At 38.9% G+C, this 20655-nt stretch overlaps 3 protein-coding genes across 3 annotated transcripts in view; all 3 read left to right on the plus strand.

The window, feature by feature from the left end:
- Window positions 1-20655, plus strand: part of LOC127664664 (ankyrin repeat domain-containing protein 26-like) — a 288298-nt gene that overhangs the window by 237499 nt on the left and 30144 nt on the right. The gene's annotated exons all lie outside the window — the stretch shown is intronic.
- The window catches only part of LOC127664607 (ankyrin repeat domain-containing protein 26-like), a 503453-nt gene that overhangs the window by 133950 nt on the left and 348848 nt on the right, over window positions 1-20655 (plus strand). The window lies entirely within an intron of this gene.
- Window positions 1-20655, plus strand: part of LOC127664668 (ankyrin repeat domain-containing protein 26-like) — an 88772-nt gene that overhangs the window by 60056 nt on the left and 8061 nt on the right. The window contains exon 9 of the mRNA XM_052156745.1: window positions 12322-12448. The gene's annotated coding sequence lies outside the window, so the exon portion shown is untranslated. The remainder of the gene's footprint in view (window positions 1-12321; window positions 12449-20655) is intronic.

Raw genomic sequence — 20655 nt, forward strand, 5'->3', positions numbered from 1 at the left:
TGGAGGAGTGTTACTCTTTCTCCACATTCTCTCCAGCAACTGCTGTCATCTGAGTTTTTTATCTCAGCCATTCTGACAGGTGTGATGTGGAATTTCAGGGTTGTTTTGATTTTCAATTCCCTGATGGCTAAGGACTTGGAACATTTCTTTAGGTGCTTCTCAACCATGCAGTATTCCTCAGTTGAGAATTCTTTGATTACCTATGTACACCCTTTTTTATATTGTTATTTGGTTCTCTGGAGTCTTCTTTTTGAGTTCTTTGTATGTATTAGATATTACCCTCTATCCGATGTAGGGTTGGTAAAATCATTTCCCAATTTGTTCATTGCATTTTTTTCCTATTGACAGTGTCCTTTGTCTTACAGAAGCTTTGTAGTGTTATAAGGTCCCATTTGTCTATTCTTGATCTTAGAGCATAAGTTATTGGTGTTCTGTTCAGGAAATTTTCTGCTGTTCCCTTGTGCTTGAGGGTTTTCTCTTCATTCTCTTCTTTTTTTTTTCTTTTTTTTTTATTGAATATCATTTTTATTTACATTGCCCAAGGAAAAACCTTTCCTGATTTCCCCCCTCCCCAAAGACCCCCAACTCCTCCTTCCTCCCCCTGCCTCCACATACATGCCCCTCCACCCAGCACACTCTCACCTTCCCCACTTGGTTTCCCTTTGTTGGGGCCTCTGTTGAGCCTTTACCTGACCAAGGACCATTCCTCCCACTGATACCCAACAAGGCCTTCCTCTGAAACATTTTTGTCTGGAACCATGTGTGTCCCTTGGTTGATGGTTCAGTCTCTGAGAGTCTTGGGGCATCTGGGTGGCCGGAATCATTGTTCTTCCCATGGGGCTTTAAAACCCTTCAGATCCTCTGGACTACCTTCCAGTTCCTCCATTGGGGACCCCATTCCCAGTCCAACAGTTGGTTGCTAGCATCTGCCTCAGTATTTGTAAGGCTCTGGCAGGGCCTCTCCAGAGCCAACCATGGCATGCTCCTTTTGGTATATACTTCTTGTTGTCCATAGTAGTGTCCGGGTTTGGTGACTGTTTATAGGATCAATCCCAAGGTAGGGCAGTCTCTGGCTGGCCATTACTTCAGTCTCTGCTCCACACATTATCTCCCTTATTGCTCCTGTGAGTATTTTGTTCCCTTTCTTTGAGGAACCAAAGCACCCTCACTTAAGTCCTCCTTCTTCTTGAGCTTCCTGTGCTGGGTGAATTGTAACTTGTTTATTTTGAGCTTTTGGCCTAACATCCTCTTATTAATGAGTGCATACCATGTGTGTTCTTTTGTGACTGGGTTGCCTAACTCAGGATGACACTTTCTAGTCCCATCTATTTGCCTAAGAATTTCATGAATTCATTGTTTTTAATAGATGAATAGTACTCCATTGTGTATATATACCACATTTTCTGTATCCATTTCTCTTTTGAGGGACATCTGGGTACTTTCTAGCTTCCCCTCATTGTGTTGGAGTTTTTCTTCTATTATTCTCTGTAGTGTTGGGTTAATGAAAAGATATTGTATAAATTTGGTTTTGTGATGGAATATCTTCGTGTCTTTATCTATGGTAATTGAGAGTTTTGCTGGTACAGTAGCCTGGGCTGGCAACCTTTGTTTTCTTAGGATATGTATGACATCTGCCCAGGATCTTTGGGTGTTAGAGTCTCTGTTGAGAAGTCTGGAATAATTCTGATAGGTCTGACTTTATATGTTACTTTACCTCTTTGTTTTACCAGTTTTAATATTCTTTCTTTGTTCTGTTCATTTTGTTGTTTGATTTTTAGGTGACAGGAAGAATTTATTTTCTGGCCCAATATTTTTTGTGATCTGTAAAATTCCTATATGTTTATTTGTATTTCTTTTTTATGTTAGGGATGGTTTCTTCTATAATTTTGTTGAAGATGTTTACTGTCTCTTTGAGTTTGGAATCTTTACTCTCTTCTATACCTATTTTTCTTAACTTTGGTCTTTTCATTGTGACCTGGATTTCTTGAATATTTTGACCTAGAAGCTTTTTCTTTATGTATTTTCCTTGACTGTTGTGTCAATGTCTTCTGTGCTATCTTTTACACCTGAGATTCTCTCTTCTATTTTTTTTATTCTATTGATGATGTTGTTTTATTCTGTGACTCCATGGTTGTCTAACATCATGTTTTCTTTAATGTTTCTATTTCCATTTTTTGATCCAGGATTTTTTTTTTCCAGTTCATTGGATGTATCAGAATTCCCAGGTGGCCCAGGTTGCTCTAGGTGTGTGCTGAGTGTATGGGGATCCAGAGCACAGGCTCAGCTCCCAGGTGCCAGAGCAAACTACCATAATAGTGGTCTTATCATGGGAAAATAAAACAAATAAATGAAGCAAGTGAGAAAGAAAAGTTTTTCTTACTCCAGCAATTGTCAGCTTGTAATAACAATTAAGTAAGAGTTGAGGCCTTGTAGTGGCTGGTTTTGTGTGTCAACTTGACATAGGCTGGAATGATCACAAAGAAAGGAGCTTCAGTTGGGAAAGTGAGTCCATGAGATCCAGCTGTGGTGCATTTTCTTGGTTGGTGATCAAGGTGGGAGGGCCCTTGTGGGTGATGCCATCCCTGGTCTGGTAGTCCTTGTTCTATAAGAAAGCAAGGTGAGCAAGCCAGGGGAAGCAAGCCAGCAAGTAACATCCCTCCATGGCCTCTGAATCAGCTTCTGCTTCCTGATCTGCTTGAGTTCCAGTTCTGACTTCCTTTGGTGATTAATAGCAATGTGGACATGTAAGCTGAACAAACCCTTTCCTCCCCAACTTGGTTCTTGGTCATAATATTTGTGCAGGAATAGAAACCCTGTCTAAAACAAATTGGTTACAGGAATGGTGTTCCTTTGACATCCTGACCATGTTTTGCAGAGGACTATGTGAGGATTTTGGAACTTTGTGCTAAAAGAACCATTCAGTGTTAAGAGCCTCGTGGGATGTTTTGTAGGAAGATGATGTTGTGTAAGATAATGTTGAGAACAGTGCAGAAGATGGAGGCCCAGCTTGTGAAATTTCAGAGGGAAGGTTAAAGACTCTTATCAAGGTCATTGCTATTTGATTGTGATGATTCTGTGGTTTTGGTTAGCTGGGACTGAAGAATTTGCTGTGATTAACATGATAACAGAACTATGGAAGAATGCCTTTGTGTTACTGGGACTATCAATGCTGGTTAGCTGGAACTACAAAATTAGTGGTGATTAAGAAGAGACCAGCATCACTGAGGTGAAATCAATTGAGAAGAGTTTTCTGAGAGCACAGAGGCTGTGTCCCATAGATAGTCAATGCTGTACCTTGTACTGTGGTTGGCCTTGGTAATGTATATGAGTCACCCAAGGTAGTGCTGGTTTTGAAGGCATGAAGGGGTCATGAAGAGCAGCTGAGGCTCAGCACTGTGAGAGACAGTGGAAAGTCATTGGTGAAAGGTGCCTTCTCACTTGCAATTGATGGCCCAGGACTGAAGGGGTAATTCAAAGGAGCTGAGGCTTGTCTATGAAGAGAAAAACTTATGAGAGGCTATTGGTGAAGTCTAGTTACAGGGGAAGAAGTGTTTTGGAGATGTCAGTACCATGAGATGATCTCCAATAACATTAGTAGCAGTGGGGTACAGGCATCTGGAGCCTAGAAGACAAGCTGTGTGCTACAAAGGACAGGTCTTGAGTAGTGACCCAAGCCCTTGGAGGACCCTAGAAGATCTTGAGTGGATCTCAACAATGGGACGATTGGAGTTTGATTTTGTTTTTGATTGTGACTGTGCCCTCTTGAAGGAATAAAGTATTTTAATTGAGCCCACAGTTAAAAGATTTTAGTTGTACAATGACTTTGGATTTTAAAAGAGATTGGATTTTTAAAAAAGGATTAAACTTTTAATATGTACAGACTGTGGGACTTTTAAAGTTGTTTTGGTCTTGGGGATGAATAAGAAACTAGGGGTTGAGGCTTAATGGTGATTTGTTTGTATGTCAGGTTGACAAGGGGACAATTGTAGTGGCTGATTTTATGTATCAACTTGACATAGGCTGGAGTTATCACAGAGAAAGGAGCTTCAGTTGGGAAAGTACCTTCATGAGATCCAGCTGTGGTGCATTTTCTTGGTTGGTGATCAAGGTGGGAGGGCCCTTGTGGGTGGTGCCATCCCTGGTCTGGTAGTCCTGGGTTCTATAAGAAAGGTGAATCATGGTATGCACTCACTAATAAGTGGATATTAACCTAGAAACCTAGATTACCCAAAACATAATCCACACATCAAATGAGGTACAAGAAGAAAGGAAGAGTGGCCCCTTGTTCTGGAAAGACTCAATGAAGCAGTATTCAGCAAAACCAGAACGGGGAAGTGGGAAGTGGTGGGTGGGAGGACAGGGGGAGAGAAGGGGGCTTACGGGACTCTTTGGGAGTGGGGAAATCATTTGAAATGTAAATAAAAAATATATCGAATAAAAAAAAAAACAGAAAAAAAAAAGAAAGCAAGATGAGCAAGCCAGGGGATGCAAGCCAGAAAAAAACATCCCTCTGTGGCCTCTGTATCAGCTTTTGCTTCTTGACCTGCTTGAGTTCCATCCCTGTATTCCTTTGTTGATGAACAGCAATGTGGATTCTAAGCTGAATAAACCCTTTCCTCTCCAACTTGCTTCTTGGTCATGATGTTTGTGCAGGAATAGAAACCCTGATTAAGACAGGCCTGGAGATAATCTACTAGACTGGTGCTGAAATTTTGGGTAGTGTTTTTGTGTGTAGGTCTACTGGCAGTTCATGAGTGTGATAGCCAAGTCTGGAAGACAACATTTCACAGTACTCCTCCTCACCCTCTGATCTGACCTCCCTTCTGACTCCTCTCTGATGCTGTCTGAGCCTTGGGTGTATTTAGGCAGTTTGTTTTTGTAACTTTCCTATTTGGAGCTGAGTATCCATCTCTCATTCTCAGGACTTTGAATAACTGTGCATATGTTCACCAGTTGCTGTCTCTTGGTAAGTTGAGCACAGCCCAGATCTCACTTCAGCTCGAATCATGCCGGCTATGGGTGTTCTGATGAACAAGTTGTAATTTTTTTGACAATATCAGAAATGTATAAATTGATTCTTATCACTGTTAACCCTTGTATTCTCTTTAGTTTCTCTCCTACCTCTTGTTAATCCCCACTCTTTATTACAGATTTGTTCCTTACATTCCACTTTCTTGTTTTGTTTCGTGACCCACTGAGTTTAATTATGACCATTGGTGGGTAGCCTGGTTGGCACGCCCATGGATAGACAGCTGAAAGCAATGATTACTCTCCCAGCATCATGCATGCCAGTAGTTCACAAGGGAAGGGTGAGACTCCATAAACTCTTTCCCTCTCCCTGATCATTAATTGAGTTTTGCCTAGTCATCCTTGATTGTAATGACTGAAGTGACCAGAAGATGGCAGTAAATAGATCTCCTCTTTTTCCTCCTACATTCTTTCTTTCTTTTCTGTGATGGTCTCTGGACTTTGTGCAACATAACTCCATTTTAGCTATAAGACAATATCTTAAAGCAAGTCCCCTCTTCCCTTGGTGGTTTTTTTCAAACCACCTTCCCCAATGAAGTCCTATGCATAAATTCTTCTCCTAAACCTATATATATATATTGTTTTGTTTTATTCGATATATTTTTTATTTACATTTCAAATGATTTCCCCCTTTCTAGCCCCCCACTCCCTGAAAGTCCCGTAAGCCCCCTTCTCTCCCCCTGTCCTCCTACCCACCCCTTCCCACTTCCCCATTCTGGTTTTGCCAAATACTGCTTCACTGAGTCTTTCCAGAACAAGGGGCCACTCCTCCTTTCTTCTTGTACCTCATTTGATGTGTGGATTATGTTTTGGGTATTCCAGTTTTCTAGGTTAATATCCAATTATTAGTGAGTGCGTACCATGATTCACCTTTTGAGTCTGGGTTACCTCACTTAGTATGATGTTCTCTAGCTCCATCCATTTGCCTAAGAATTTCATGAATTCATTGTTTCTAATGGCTGAATAGTACTCCATTGTGTAGATATACCACATTTTTTGCATCCACTCTTCTGTTGAGGGATACCTTGGTTCTTTACAGCATCTGGCAATTATAAATAGGGCTGCTATGAACATAGTAGAGCATGTATCCTTATTACATGGTGGGGAATCCTCTGGGTATATGCCCAGGAGTGGTATAGCAGGATCTTCTGGAAGTGAGGTGCCCAGTTTTTGGAGGAACCGCCAGAATGATTTCCAGAGTGGTTGTACCAATTTGCAACCCCACCAGCAGTGGAGGAGTGTTCCCCTTTCTCCACATCTTCTCCAACACCTGCTGTCTCCTGAATTTTTAATCTTAGCCATTCTGACTGGTGTAAGGTGAAATCTCAGGGTTGTTTTGATTTGCATTTCCCTAATGACTAATGAAGTTGAGCATTTTTTAAGATGCTTCTCTGCCATCCGAAGTTCTCCAGGTGAGAATTCTTTGTTTAACTCTGTACCCCATTTTTTAATAGGGTTGTTTGGTTTTCTGGAGTCTAACTTCTTGAGTTCTTTATATATATTCGATATTAGCCCTCTATCTGATGTAGGATTGGTGAAGATCTTTTCCCAATTTGTTGGTTGCCGATTTGTCCCCTTGATGGTGTCCTTTGCCTTACAGAAACTTTGTAATTTCATGAGGTCCCATTTGTCAATTCTTGCTCTTAGAGCATACGCTATTGGTGTTCTGTTCAAACTTTCTCCCTGTACCGATGTCCTCAAGGGTCTTCCCCAGTTTCTTTTCTATTAGCTTCAGAGTGTCTGGCTTTATGTGGAGGTCCTTGATCCATTTGGATTTGAGCTTAGTACAAGGAGACAAGGATGGATCAATTCCCATTCTTCTGCATGCTGACCTCCAGTTGAACCAGCACCATTTGTTGAAAAGGCTATCTTTTTTCCATTGTATGTTTTCAGCCTCTTTGTCAAGGATCAAGTGGCCATAGGTTTGTGGGTTCATTTCTGGATCTTCAATCCTGTTCCATTGATCCTCCTGCCTGTCACTGTACCAATACCATGCAGTTTTTAACACTATTGCTCTGTAGTATTGCTTGAGGTCAGGGATACTGATTCCCCCAGACTTTCTTTTGTTGCTGAGAATAGTTTTAGCTATCCTGAATTTTTTGTTATTCCAGATGAATTTGATAATTGCTCTTTCTAACTCTGTGAAGAATTGAGTTGGGATTTTGATGGGTATTGCATTGAATCTGTATATTGCTTTTGGCAAAATGGCCATTTTAACTATATTGATTCTACCGATCCATGAGCATGGGAGATTTTCCCATTTTTTGAGGTCTTCTTCCATTTCCTTCTTCAGAGTCTTGAAGTTCTTGTCATACAGATCTTTCACATGTTTGGTAAGAGTAACACCAAGATACTTTATACTGTTTGTGGCTATTGTGAAGGGGGTCATTTCCCTAATTTCTTTCTCAGCCTGCTTATCCTTTGAGTATAGGAAGGCCACTGATTTGCTTGAGTTGATTTTATAACATGCCACTTTGCTGAAGTTGTTTATCAGCTGTAGGAGTTCTCTAGTGGAGTTTCTTGGGTCACTTAGGTAGACTATCATGTCATCTGCAAATAATGACAGTTTGACTTCTTCCTTTCCACTTTGTATCCCTTTGACCTCCTTATGTTGTCAAATTGCCTGAGCTAGTACCTCAAGTACAATATTGAAAAGATACGGAGAAAGGGGGCAGCCCTGTCTAGTCCCTGATTTTAGTGGGATTGCTTCAAGTTTCTCTCCATTTAGTTTGATGCTTGCTACTGGTTTGCTGTATATTGCTTTTACTATGTTTAGGTATGGGCCTTGAATTCCTGTTCTTTCCAAGACTTTAAGCATGAAAGGATGCTGAATTTTGTCAAATGCTTTTTCAGCATCCAATGAAATGACCATGTGGTTTTTTTCTTTGAGTTTGTTTATGTAGTGGATTGCATTGATGGATTTCCGTATATTGAAACAACCCTGCATTCCCGGGATAAAGCCTACTTGATCATGGTGGATGATCATTTTGATGTGTTCTTGGATTCGGTTGGCAAGAATTTTATTGAGTATTTTTGCATCGATGTACATAAGGGAAATTGATCTGAAGTTCTCTTTCTTTGTTGGATCTTTGTGTGGTTTTGGTTTCAGCGTAATTGTGGCTTCATAGAAGGAATTGGGTAGTGTTCCTTCTGTTTCTATTTTGTGGAATAGTTTGAAGAGTATTGGTGTTAACTCTTCTTTGAAGGTCTGACAGAATTCTGCATTGAAACCATCTGGTCCTGTGCTTTTTTGGTTGGAAGACTTTCTATGTCTCCTTCCATTTCTTTAGGCGTTATGGGACTGTTTAGATGATCTATTTGGTCCTGATTTAATTTTGGTATTTGGTATCTGTCAAGGAAATTGTCCATTTCCTCCAGATTCTCCAGTTGTGTCGAGTACAGGCTCTTGTAGTAGGATCTGATGATTTTTTGGATTTCCTCAGTTTCCATTGTTATATCTCCCTTTTCATTTCTAAGTTTGTTAATTTGGATACTTTCTCTGTGCCCTTTGGCCAGTCTGGCTAAGGGTTTATCTATCTTGTTGATTTTCTCAAAGAACCAGCTCCTGGTTTGGTTGATTCTTTGTATGGTTCTCTTTGGTTCTACTTGATTGATTTCGGCCCTGAGTTTGATGATTTCCTGCCTTCTACTCCTCCTGGGTGAAATAGCTTCTTTTTGTTCCAGGACTTTCAGGTGTGTCATTAAGCTGGTAATGTATGCTCTCTCCATTTTCTTTTTGGAGGCACTCAGGGCTATGAGTTTTCCTCTTAGCACTGCTTTCATTGTGTTCCATAGATTTGGGTATGTTGTGTCTTCATTTTCATTGTGTTCTAAAAAGTCTTTAATTTCTTTCTTTATTTCTTCCTTGACCAAGATATCATTGAGTAGAGTATTGTTCAGTTTCCACGTGTATGTGGGTTTTCTGTTGTTTTTGTTGCTATTAAAGACCACTTTTACTCCATAGTGATCTGATAGGAGGCATGGAATTAGTTCGATCTTCTTATATTTGTTGAGGTCTGTCTTGTGACCAATTATATGGTCAATTTTGGAGAAGGTACCATGGGATGCTGAGAAAAAGGTATATTCTTTTGCTTTAGGATAGAATGCTCTATATATATCTGTTAAATCTAATTGGTCCAAAGCTTCAATTAGTTTCATTGTGTCCCTGTTTAGTTTCTGTTTTCCTGATCGGTCCATTGAGGAAAGTGCAGTGTTGAAGTCACCCACAGTTATTGTGTTAGGTGCAATGTGTGCTTTGAGTTTTAATAAAGTTTCTTTTACGAAAGAAGGTGCCCTTGCATTTGGAGCATAGATGTTTAGGATTGAGAGTTCTTCTTGTTGTATTTTTCCTTTGACCAGCAAGAAGTGTCCCTCAGAGTCTCTTTTGTTGACTTTGGGTTGAAAGTCAATTTTATCTGATATTAAAATGACTACTCCAGCTTGTTTCCTGAGACCATTTGCTTGTAAAATTGTCTTCCAGCCTTTTACTCTAAGGTAGTGTTTGTCTTTGACCCTGAGGTGTGTTTCCTGTAAGCAGCAAAATGTAGGGTCCTGTTTACGTATCCAGTCAGTTATTCTATGTCTTTTTATTGGGGCATTGACTCCGTTGATGTTAAGAGATATTAAGGAATAGTGATTGTTACTTCCTGTCATTTTTGACGTTATTTTTTAAATTTGATTGGTTAACTTCTTTTGGATTTGATGAAAGGTTACTATCTTGCTTTTTCCAGGGTGATGTTTCCCTCCTTGTATTGGTGTTTTCTTCCTACTATCCTTTGTAGGGCTGGGTTTGTGGATAGATATTGGGTAAACTTGGTTTTGTCATGGAATATCTTAGTTTCTCCATCTATGGTGATTGAGAGTTTTGCTGGATATAGTAGTTTTGGCTGGCATTTGTGTTCTCTTAGAGTCTGCATGAGATCTGCCCAGGATCTTCTAGCCTTCATAGTCTCAGGTGAAAGGTCTGCTGTGATTCTGATAGGTCTTCCTTTATATGTTACTTGGCCTTTTTCTCTTACTGCCTTTAATATTCTTTCTTTGTTTAGTACATTTGGTGTTTTGATTATTATGTGACAGGAGGTATTTCTGTTCTGGTCCAGTCTGTTTGGAGTTCTGTAGGCTTCTTGTATATTCATGGGCATCTCTCTCTTTAGGTTAGGGAAGTTTTCTTCCATAATTTTATTGAAGATATTTGCTGGCCCTTTAAGTTGTAAATCTTCACTCTCATCTATGCCTATAATCCTTAGGTTTGGTCTTCTCATTGTGTCCTGGATTTCCTGGATATTTTGGGATACAAGCTTTTTGCATTTTGCATTTTCTTTAACTGTTGAGTCCATGGTTTCTATGGTATCTTCAGCATCTGAGATTCTTTCTTCTATCTCGTGTATTCTGTTGTTGATATTTGCATCTATGTCCCCTGATTTCTTCCTAAGGCTTTCTATCTCCAAAGTTGTCTCCCTTTGAGTTTTCTTAGTTGTTTCTACTTCTGATTTTAGATCCTGGATGGTTTTGCTTAGCTCCTTCACTTGCTTGTTTGTGCTTTCCTGTAATTCTTTAAGAGATTTTTGTGTTTCCTCTTTCATGACCTCAGCCTGTTGACCAAAGTTCTCCTGTATTTCTTTAAGTGTTTTTTGCTTTTCCTCATTATTGGCTTTTGTATTCTTTGGGATTTCTTATATATATATATTAAGGAAACTTTATATATTTCAGATAAATCTTTGACCCATTTGGAGTTAATCCTTGTACATTTGCACAGATACAGGTCTGATTTTTAGTTCTACATGTGGACATCTCATTTTCCCAGCATCATTTGTTGAAAATGCTTTCTTTTCTCCAGTTTATGATTTTCGTATCTTTGTCAGATATTAAGTGGCTGGCATTACATGTACATATGTTCAACTCTCAGATTCTTTCCATGTATCTATTTTTGTGGGAAAACCATATTAGTTGTATTACTGTGCCTTGATAATTTATCTTGGTTGGGCTCTGGAAAGCAATTCCTCCAGCATTGTGTTTTTTGCTCAAATGTTTTTGGTACTATATAGTTTCCATTTTCTTTTTGTAAAGGAAAAGATTATTTTGATGGGGATTGCATTGAATACTTAATAGCTTTTTGTAGAATGGTAATTTTCACAATTTGATTCTACCAATTCACGACCATGTGAAGTCTTTCCATTTCCAAATGTCTTTTCTGTCTATTTCTTCAGAATTTTAAGGACTTAATTGTGAATATCCTTCTACCTGGTTAGGATTATTCTGAGACATTTCATTTCCTTTGAGGCTACTGTGAATGGGAATGTATCCATGATCTCTTTCTCTTACATTTGTTGTTGGTGTATAAAGGAGCTATTGATTTGTGCAGGTTTATTCTGTATCCTGCCACACTTCTGAATTTATTATTGGTAGAATTTATCCAGTAGAATTTTATAACTCTTATGTATACTATCATGTCATTTTCCCAACTCATTAGCTGGACCTCTTTCCCTAATTTAACCACTAATCTCACTGTGCTTGCGTTATAGGTCCACCAGTGCTTTGAGCACAGAAAGAGTTTTCTTACTTTATCTATTTTTGTTAATTTTTGTTAGAAGTTTATTTTTATCAGATATTAGGGTAGAAACGCCTGCTTGAATCTTAGTACTATTTGAATGGAATACTCTCTTCAACATTTTACTATGGTAGTTATATTTCAGCTATAATCAGTTTTTGCAGACAACAGTTAGATGGAATTTCCCCTTTCTCTCTATCAATAAAATAAAAATAAATATCAAAACAACCAACTAATATAAGAATTTCACATAGCATTATTTTGTTTACATTCTTTTCCCTCAACCAACTCTTCCCAGATCCTCTCTTCCCACACCACCAATCTTCATGTTTTTTCTGTGTTTTGAATACTAAAACAAACCAGAATAGCATGTGCCCCTGGGATTTGCAGGTTTGAAAAATTTATACACGTGCTTCCTTTATGTAATAAATCTATCCTGTGTTATAAAATGATTACATAATTATACTTTAGGAGATGGGCATAGTGATATATGCCTGTGATCTGAGTTCATGGGAGGTGGAGGCAAGAAGAACTAGACTTCACTATTGTCTGCAGCCACATAGCTTGTTTGGAGACAGCATGGGCAAGTAGAAGCCCCATCGTTCAAATAAATTTTAAAAACTCTCTCTCTCTCTCTCTCTCTCTCTCTCTCTCTCTCTCTCTCTGTGTGTGTGTGTGTGTGTGTGTGTGTGTGTGTTTCTCTCTCTGTCTCTGTCTCTGTCTCTCTCTCTGATCATTTTCCCCAGCATGAAGAACATTTCTAAAATGAGACAAAAGAACTCAAATGAACAAGAACATGGAAAGTTTACTTGTCCTGAAGATTTAAATGCTAATCAATCTGAAACTGATGAAATTACTACACTAAAACAAAAGGTATGTTTTACTTGGTTTCAGAGTGAAAAACTAGTTACTATAATGCTTTCAGTTATTTTACCCATGAAACAAAGAATTGTAAAAGTTTTATAACCAGAAGTAATTGAGTCTTTTTCTACTCACATATATATGCTATACATTTACTTCTGTCTTTACACTTGGCTGTGACTTAATGCCAGGTCTATGGGAAGGTGGCATATGCCTTTGATTCCAGCACTAAGGAGGCAGATATAGGGGGATGTTTGTGAGCTTGAGGTCAGCTTTGTCTGCCTGTCAAGTTCTAGCTAGCCAAAGCTATATAGTGAAACCGTTTTCCAACAACAATAAATTAAACCTGGTTGTATACACTTGAATCAATCCTAAATCACGTATCAAGCTACAGATTCTCCATTCTCTTAAATTTCTGCATTTACTTTTTGTCAAGATAGTATGGAAGCATAATACACTTAACATGTCAACACAAGGATCACAGAATAAATAGTTTAACTTACTTCAAGAAGACAATACTATATTGTAGAAACTTTGAAAGTCATGAAATTGAGGTAATATGTCAAAGACAGTCAAGGCAGTAGACTGAATTTCCAATATTAAAAGTCATTTTGTATGATATGAAAATTATGTGGTCCAACATAACATGTTATTGCCTTTGCCAATAAATGAGCTAGAAATAAATATAATAAGCTGTATTAAGTATATCAGAAAATAGAGAACATGTTCTCAAATTCTTTTTTTGTTGAATATCATCTACCTTTACATTGCCAATGGTAAAACCTTTCCCAATATCCCCCCTCCCCTAATATCCCTCCCCCCCCTCCTCCTGCTTCCCCTGTCTCCATGTATATGACCCTCCACCAAACACACTCCCACCTCCACCCCCTCAGTTTCCCTTTGTTGGAGTCTCTGTTGAATCTTTACATGACCAAGGACCATTCCTCTCACTGATGCTCAACAAGGCCTTCCTCTGCCACATTTTTTGCTGGAACCTTGTGTGTCCCTTGGTTGATGGTTCAGTCCCTGGGAGTCTTGGGGCATCTGGGTGGCCAAAATCATTGTTCTTCCCATGGTGCTGTAAACCCCTTCAGCTCCTCTGGACCATCCTTCAGGTCCAACATTGGGGACCCTGTGCCCAGTCCAATAGTTGGTTGGTAGCATCTGCCTCTGTATTTGTAAGGCTCTGGTGGCGCCCCTCCAGAGACAACCATGGCATGCTCCTTTTCTCAAATTTTTTATATTGAAAAGACACATTTATTTTACCCAGGAGAAGACTGAAAATGAAGCTGTTCATATTTCAGTATTACAGAGCTTGACTAAACTGTGTTTTAATCAAAGCTTATTCTTAAAAGAATAGTGAATACATTATTCTCTCAGGGTATACAGGTTTGCATACACATGTTATGGCATGCATGTATAATGGTTTGCATGTGAAAGGAGAGGAGAACAAGTGGGAATGAGTTCCCTCCTTCCTGCCATGTGGGTTCTGGGGATCAAACTTACTTTGCCAAGTTTGGAGGCAAGTACATTCTTCAACTTTGAAGTTCACTTTCTCTCCTGATTATGGTTTAAGTCTTAAATTTATTTCCTATCAAGGCTTGATGCAGCAATGTAGGGGATTACCAGGTCAGAGAAGTGGGAGGGGTTGATTGGGAAATAGGTGGAGGGAAGAGGGCTTATGGGACTTATGGGGAGGAGGGAAGCGGGAAAGGGGAAATCATTTGGAATGTAAACAAAGAATATAGAAAATAAAAAATAAAAAATAAAAATTATTTCCTGTCAACTTTTTCATCTATAAGCAGTATTAATTTCTTGATGCAGATTGATCTTGCCACAAGAAAGCTAAACCAAGTGTTATTGAACTATGAGGGGCTTGAAAACAAATCCCAGTCTCTGCAACAGAACTTCTTAGCTGTGACAGACATCCAGGAGAAATGCAAAATGCCTAAAGACAGAGAGGAGAAGCTCAAACAGGAATTATTAATCCTTGAAAGTCACAGATCAATGAATATGATAGACCGCAGAGAGGCAGAAATGTTAAAGCAAGAGATTGAAGAAAAATCCAGAGTGCAACTAGAGGAAAATTTGGCAAAAATCTCTGCAATTTCACAGGTTAATATAGTTATCTTTCAGTGTGCTTTTTTACGTGGTGAGCTGTATTTTCAATGTACATTTTCCATGAAAGTTTGTCTTCATTTACAGCAATTTGTTTTACAGACTTGTCAAAATAAGTCATCTACATATTCGGTTTAAAATTATTGTTTACACTATTAAGTAAACATAATTCCTAAGAAAATATCAGACATCAGTGAGATGCTCTTGGTCCTGAGAAGGCTTGATGTCTCAGTGTAGGGGAATACCAGGACAGGGAAGTGGGAGTGGGTGGGTTGGTGAGCAGGGGAAGAGAGCATGGGATAGGGCTTTTTTTTTTTTTTGATGGGGATACAAGGAAAGGGGATAACATTTAAAATGTAAATAAAGAAAACATCTAATTAAAAATGTTTTAAAGAATCATCTAGGCCAGGAGGTGGTGGCACATGCCTTTAATTCCAGCACTTGGGAGGCAGAGGGAGGCAGATTTCTGAGTTTGAGGCCAGCCTGGTCTGCAGAGTGAGTTCCAGGATAGTCAGGGCTATACAGAGAAACCCTATATTGAAAAATAACAAACAAAAAAAAATCTAATTTTTTAGGATTGCTTGGCAAAGTATAGATGCTTGCAGAAAATTTAACTGTATACAGACATTATATTGTTCGTAAAGTTCATTATTTAGTAGAAACTTTTGTATTCATATGATTACTTTCATGATCAAGTAGTTTCTTAGTATCTACAAGGCCTTAGTCTTTAACTGTGTAATAGAATTTTCATTTTAAAAATAAGTTTTACCTGCCAGTGGTGGTGCAGGTAAAACTTATTTATTAACCCTAGTACACAGGAGACAGAGGCATGTAGATCTCTGTGAATTTGAGGACATAGGATCAAACAGACATACGCTAGCCAGGATAAACAAAGAGAAACCTGTTTCATTAAAAAGGTAATTATTTATTGCATAGGATATTGAAAACAAATATTATTTTATTTTTTACATTTATATGATGTTTGTATTTAATCATATCCCAAGTGTTGCTGCTCCAGGTGCCCCCTAACAGAATCCATCCCATTATCTCCCTTCCCTTTCTCCTCTGAGATGGTGGGGCCCTGGGCATATTCCCTTACCCTGGTGCTGTGAATCTCTGGAAGGTTAGGTGCATCCTCTCCCACTGAGGCTAGGCAAGGGAGCCCTTTTGTGGAATGGATTTCACAGACAGACAATAACTTTAGGCAACAGCCTCTGCTCTAGTTGTTGGGTGACCCACTGTAGACTGAACCACACAGGTTTATATGTGCCAGGAGCCTTAGTCCAGCCAATGTATGCTCTTTTGTTGTTGATTCAGTCTCTGAGAGCTCCTAAGAGTCCAGGTTAGTTGACTCTCTAAGAGTTCCTGTAGAATTCCTATCCCATGTAGGGTTCTATTCTTCCTCCAACTTTTCCATAAGGGTCCTGGAACTTCATCCAGTGTTTGGATGTAGGTATCTGCTTCTATTTCAGTCAGCTGCTGGGTGGAGCCTCTCAGAGGACAGTTATGCTGGGCTCCTGCCTGCAAGCACAACAGAGTATCACTAATAGTGTCAGAGACAGGTGTTTTGACATGGGATGGACCTCAAGTTGGGCCTTCACTTAGTTTTTGCTTCATCCTTTGTCCCTGCATTTCTTTTAGACAGGAAAGGTATTTTTATGCTTTTAACTGGATATTTTCTTTACTTACATTTCAAATGTTATCTCCTTTCCTGGTTTCCCCCCTCCCAGAAACTCCCTATTCCATCCTCCCTCCCCCTGTTTCTGTGAGGGTGTTCATCCACCCACTCTGCTCCCACCTCCTCTCCCTCAACTTCTCTACCCTGGGGACTCTATCAAGCCTTCATAAGACCAAGGACCTCTTCTCCCATTGATTCCTTAGGCAATCCTCTACTACATATACAGCTAGAGCCATGTGTACAACAGGACAAATTTTGAGTCAAAAGGGCTGTGGGTGGGTTGAAGTCCTAATTCCTCCACTGAGAGCCTTGCCTGGCTATAGGATATTTCCATTTCTGATTTCATATCCCCACTGTAGGCTATTGTATTATAAATACTTTAATGAATTGCAGGGTTCCTTCCCACCTTAGACCACTTATGTTCCCGAATGAAAGGCACACACACACAGCCTTATATTTTAGTATGCTTTAAGCAGTATGGTTTATGCTGCACAACTGCCTACCCTCCATGCTGTTAGAATCTCCCTCCCACAGATAACTCCATTTCTCTGTTCCGATTTGGCTGCTCTTGTTCAACTGGAGTAGCCCACTTCTCTGCTTTTCCTTCGCCCCTTTACATGGCTGCTCTGTTTCTTCATCCTGCAGGTTATTACCCTTCCATGGTAGCCTCTCTTCTTCCTTCCTCACGCTCCCTTCTTGTTTAACATCTTTCACTATTTGAGGTGTATCATTGGTATCGTGACCTTTATGGCTAACAAAAATGAGTTCATACGATGCATGTTCTTTTGAGTCTGGGTTAATTCACTCAGAATATTTTCTATTTCCATCCATTTGGAAATGAAATTTTTATTATGCCCTTGTTTTCAATATCTGAATAAATGTCCCATTTTTGATACCTTGAGTAAATATACCATTTTTGTATCCATTCTTCAGTTGAGGGACATCTGGTTTGTTTCTGGCTATTAGTAATATAGCTGCATTGAACATAGTTGAGTAAGTGCCCTTGTAGTATAGTGGAGCATATTTTGGTTATTTGCCCAGGAGTGGTCTAGCTGAGTCTTCAGGAAGAAATATTTCCAATTTTCTGAAGAAATTTCAGATTGGTTTCCAAACTGATTGTATAAGTTTGCAATCCTTCCTGTAATGCAAGATTGTTCCACTTTCTTTTTTTTTAATTTTTTATTTGATATATTTTTTATTTACATTTCAAATGATCCCCCCTTTTCTAGCCCCCCACTCCCCGAAAGTCCGAAAGAACCCCTCTCTCCCCCCATCCTCCCACCCACCCCTTCTCACTTCCCCGTTCTGGTTTTGCCAAATACTGCTTCACTGAGTCTTTCCAGAACAAGGGACCACTCCTCCTTTCTTCTTGTACCTCATTTGATGTGTGGATTATGTTTTGGGTGTTCCAGTTTTCTAGATTAATATCCACTTATTAGTGAATGCATACCATGATTCACCTTTTGAGTCTGGGTTACCTCACTTAGTATGATGTTCTCCAGCTCCATCCATTTGCCTAAGAATTTCATGAATTCATTGTTTCTAATGGCTGAATAGTACTCCATTGTGTAGATATACCACATTTTTTGCATCTACTCTTCTGTTGAGGGATACCTGGGTTCTTTCCAGCATCTGGCAATTATAAATAGGGCTGCTATGAACATAGTAGAGCATGTATCCTTATTACATGGTGGGGAATCCTCTGGGTATATGCCCAGGAGTGGTATAGCAGGATCTTCTGGAAGTGAGGTGCCCAGTTTTCAGAGGAACCGCCAGACTGATTTCCAGAGTGGTTGTACCAATTTGCAACCCCACCAGCAGTGGAGGAGTGTTCCTCTTTCTCCACACCCTCTCCAACACCTGCTGTCTCCTGAATTTTTAATCTTAGCCATTCTGACTGGTGTAAGGTGAAATCTCAGGGTTGTTTTGATTTGCATTTCCCTAATGACTAATGAAATTGAGCATTTTTTAAGATGCTTCTCTGCCATCCGAAGTTCTTCAGGTGAGAATTCTTTGTTTAACTCTGTACCCCATTTTTTAATAGGGTTGTTTGGTTTTCTGGAATCTAACTTCTTGAGTTCTTTATATATATTGGATATTAGCCCTCTATCTGATGTAGGATTGGTGAAGATCTTTTCCTAATTTGTTGGTTGCCGATTTGTCCTTTTGATGGTGTCCTTTGCCTTACAGAAACTTTGTAATTTTATGAGGTCCCATTTGTCAATTCTTGATCTTAGAGCATAAGCTATTGGTGTTCTGTTCAGGAACTTTCCCCCTGTACCAATGTCCTCAAGGGTCTTCCCCAGATTGTTCCACTTTCTAAATATTCTGTCTTGCATGTGCTGTTTCTTTCTGTTGAGTCTTTGTGTGGCTTATGTATTAGTGTAACTTTGAACTCATAAAATGAATCTGGGAGTGTTCCTTCTGTTTCTATTCTGAGGAGTATTAATATTATCTCTTCTTTGAAAGTTGTATGGGGTTCTCAAAAACTATCTGCCCCTGGGCTGTTTTTATTGGGGGGTGGGTGTCTTTGAATAACTGCTTCTATTTCCTTATAGGTTATAGGACTATTTAGATAGGTTACTCGATCTTGATTTACCTTTAGCAAGTGGTCTAGTAAATCATCCATTTAATATAATTTTTTTAGAGTTTTGAGGAGCACAGTCTTTTGAAATAGGTCCTAATAATTTTCTTTTAATTTCCTCAGTTTCTGGTCTTATTTCTCCCTTTTCATTTTGGATTTTGTTAATTTGGGTATTGTCTCTCTTCCTTTTTTATTATTTTTGCTAAATGTTTGTCTATCTTGTGGCTTTTCTCCATGAACTGTGCCTTGTTTTGTTGATTCTTTGTATTGTTCCCTTTGTATCTAATTGATTGATTTCAGCCCCAAGTTCAACTATTCCTTGCCATTTACTCCTCTTTTGTGTGTTTGCTTCTTTTTGTTCTAGAACTTTCAGGTGTGATATTAAGTTGCTAATACATCTCCAACTTCTTCCTGAAGGCTTTTAATTCTATGAACTTTTCTCTTAGCACTGCTTTCATTGTGTTCCATAAGATTCAGTATGTTACACCTTCATTCTAGGAAGTCTCTAATTTTTTTATTTCTTTCCTGATAAATTTTCATTGAGTGTAGGGAGTTGTACAGTTTCCATGAGTGTGTGGGCTTTCTGCTGTTTCTGTTGTTGTTTAAGTCCAGCCTTAGTCCATGGGGATCTGATAAGATGCAATCTTCTTGGATGTGTTCAGGTTTGTTTTGTGTCCAATTTTATAGTCAATTTTGGCGAGGATTCTATGCAGTGCTGAGCCATGTTTTGGTGAAGAGTTCTATAATGTCTATTATGTTGATTTGGTTCATATCATCTATTCAATTTCATTGTTTCTCAGTTTAGTTTGTCTTTATGACCTTTCCATTTGTTAGAGTGTGCTGTACACTTTCATGGTGTAAGGTTTGATGTGTGAGATTCAGTAATACTTCTTCCATGAATGTGATTACCCTTGCTTGCATTTGGAGAATAGATGTTTAGAATTGAGATGTCATCTTGGTGGACTTTTCCTTTGATGAAAAATCAAAGTGTATTTCCCTTTTGTATTGCTTTTGGTTGCTTGGAAGTGAAAGTTTATCTTACTAAATGTTAAAATGGCTACTCCAGCTTGTTTCTTGCTTCTGTTTGCTTGAGCAAGCTTTTCCCAGCCCTTTACTCTAAGGCAGTGTCTGTCTTTGTTGCTGAGGAGTGTTTCTTGTGTGTGGCAGACTAATGGACCCTCTTTACACATCCCACCCTCTTAGCCTGTGTCTGTTTGTTTGTGAATTGATTTTGAGAGATAATAATAACCAATGATTGTTTGTTCTTGTTATTTTGATATTTATGGTGTTACTGTGTATGTGTGTGTGTGTGTATGCGCATAACTTGTTTGGTTTTTTTGTTTGATGATTATTTTCTTTTGTGTCCTTGGATGTAGTTTCCCTCATGTTGGAGGTTTCCTTCTAGTATCCTCTTGTAGGCCTGGATTACTAGAAATACATTGTTTAAATTTGGTTCTGTCATAAAACATCTTGGTTTCTTCATCTATGGTGATTGCATGGCTTGCTGTGTATAACAGTCTGGTCTGACATCTGTTGTCTCCTAATGTCTGCATAATACTTGTCCATTATCTTCTGGCTTATAGAGTCTCTGATAAGAAGTCAGGTGCTATTCTGAGAAGTCTGCCTTTCTATGTTACTTGGCCTTTCCCCTTGAAGCACTTAATATTTTTTCTTTGTTCTATACATGTAATGTTTTGATTATTATACATCAGAAGGACTTTATATTTTCTGGTCCAAGCTATTTGGAGTTCTCTAAGGTTCTTGTTTGTGTACAGGCATCTCATTTTTGTGAGGGGTTAGGGTTTTTCTTTTCTATGATTATATTAGGGATGTTTTATG

The sequence above is a fragment of the Apodemus sylvaticus genome, chromosome 14 (genome assembly GCF_947179515.1).
Source record: "Apodemus sylvaticus chromosome 14, mApoSyl1.1, whole genome shotgun sequence".
Lineage (NCBI taxonomy): Eukaryota > Metazoa > Chordata > Mammalia > Rodentia > Muridae > Apodemus > Apodemus sylvaticus.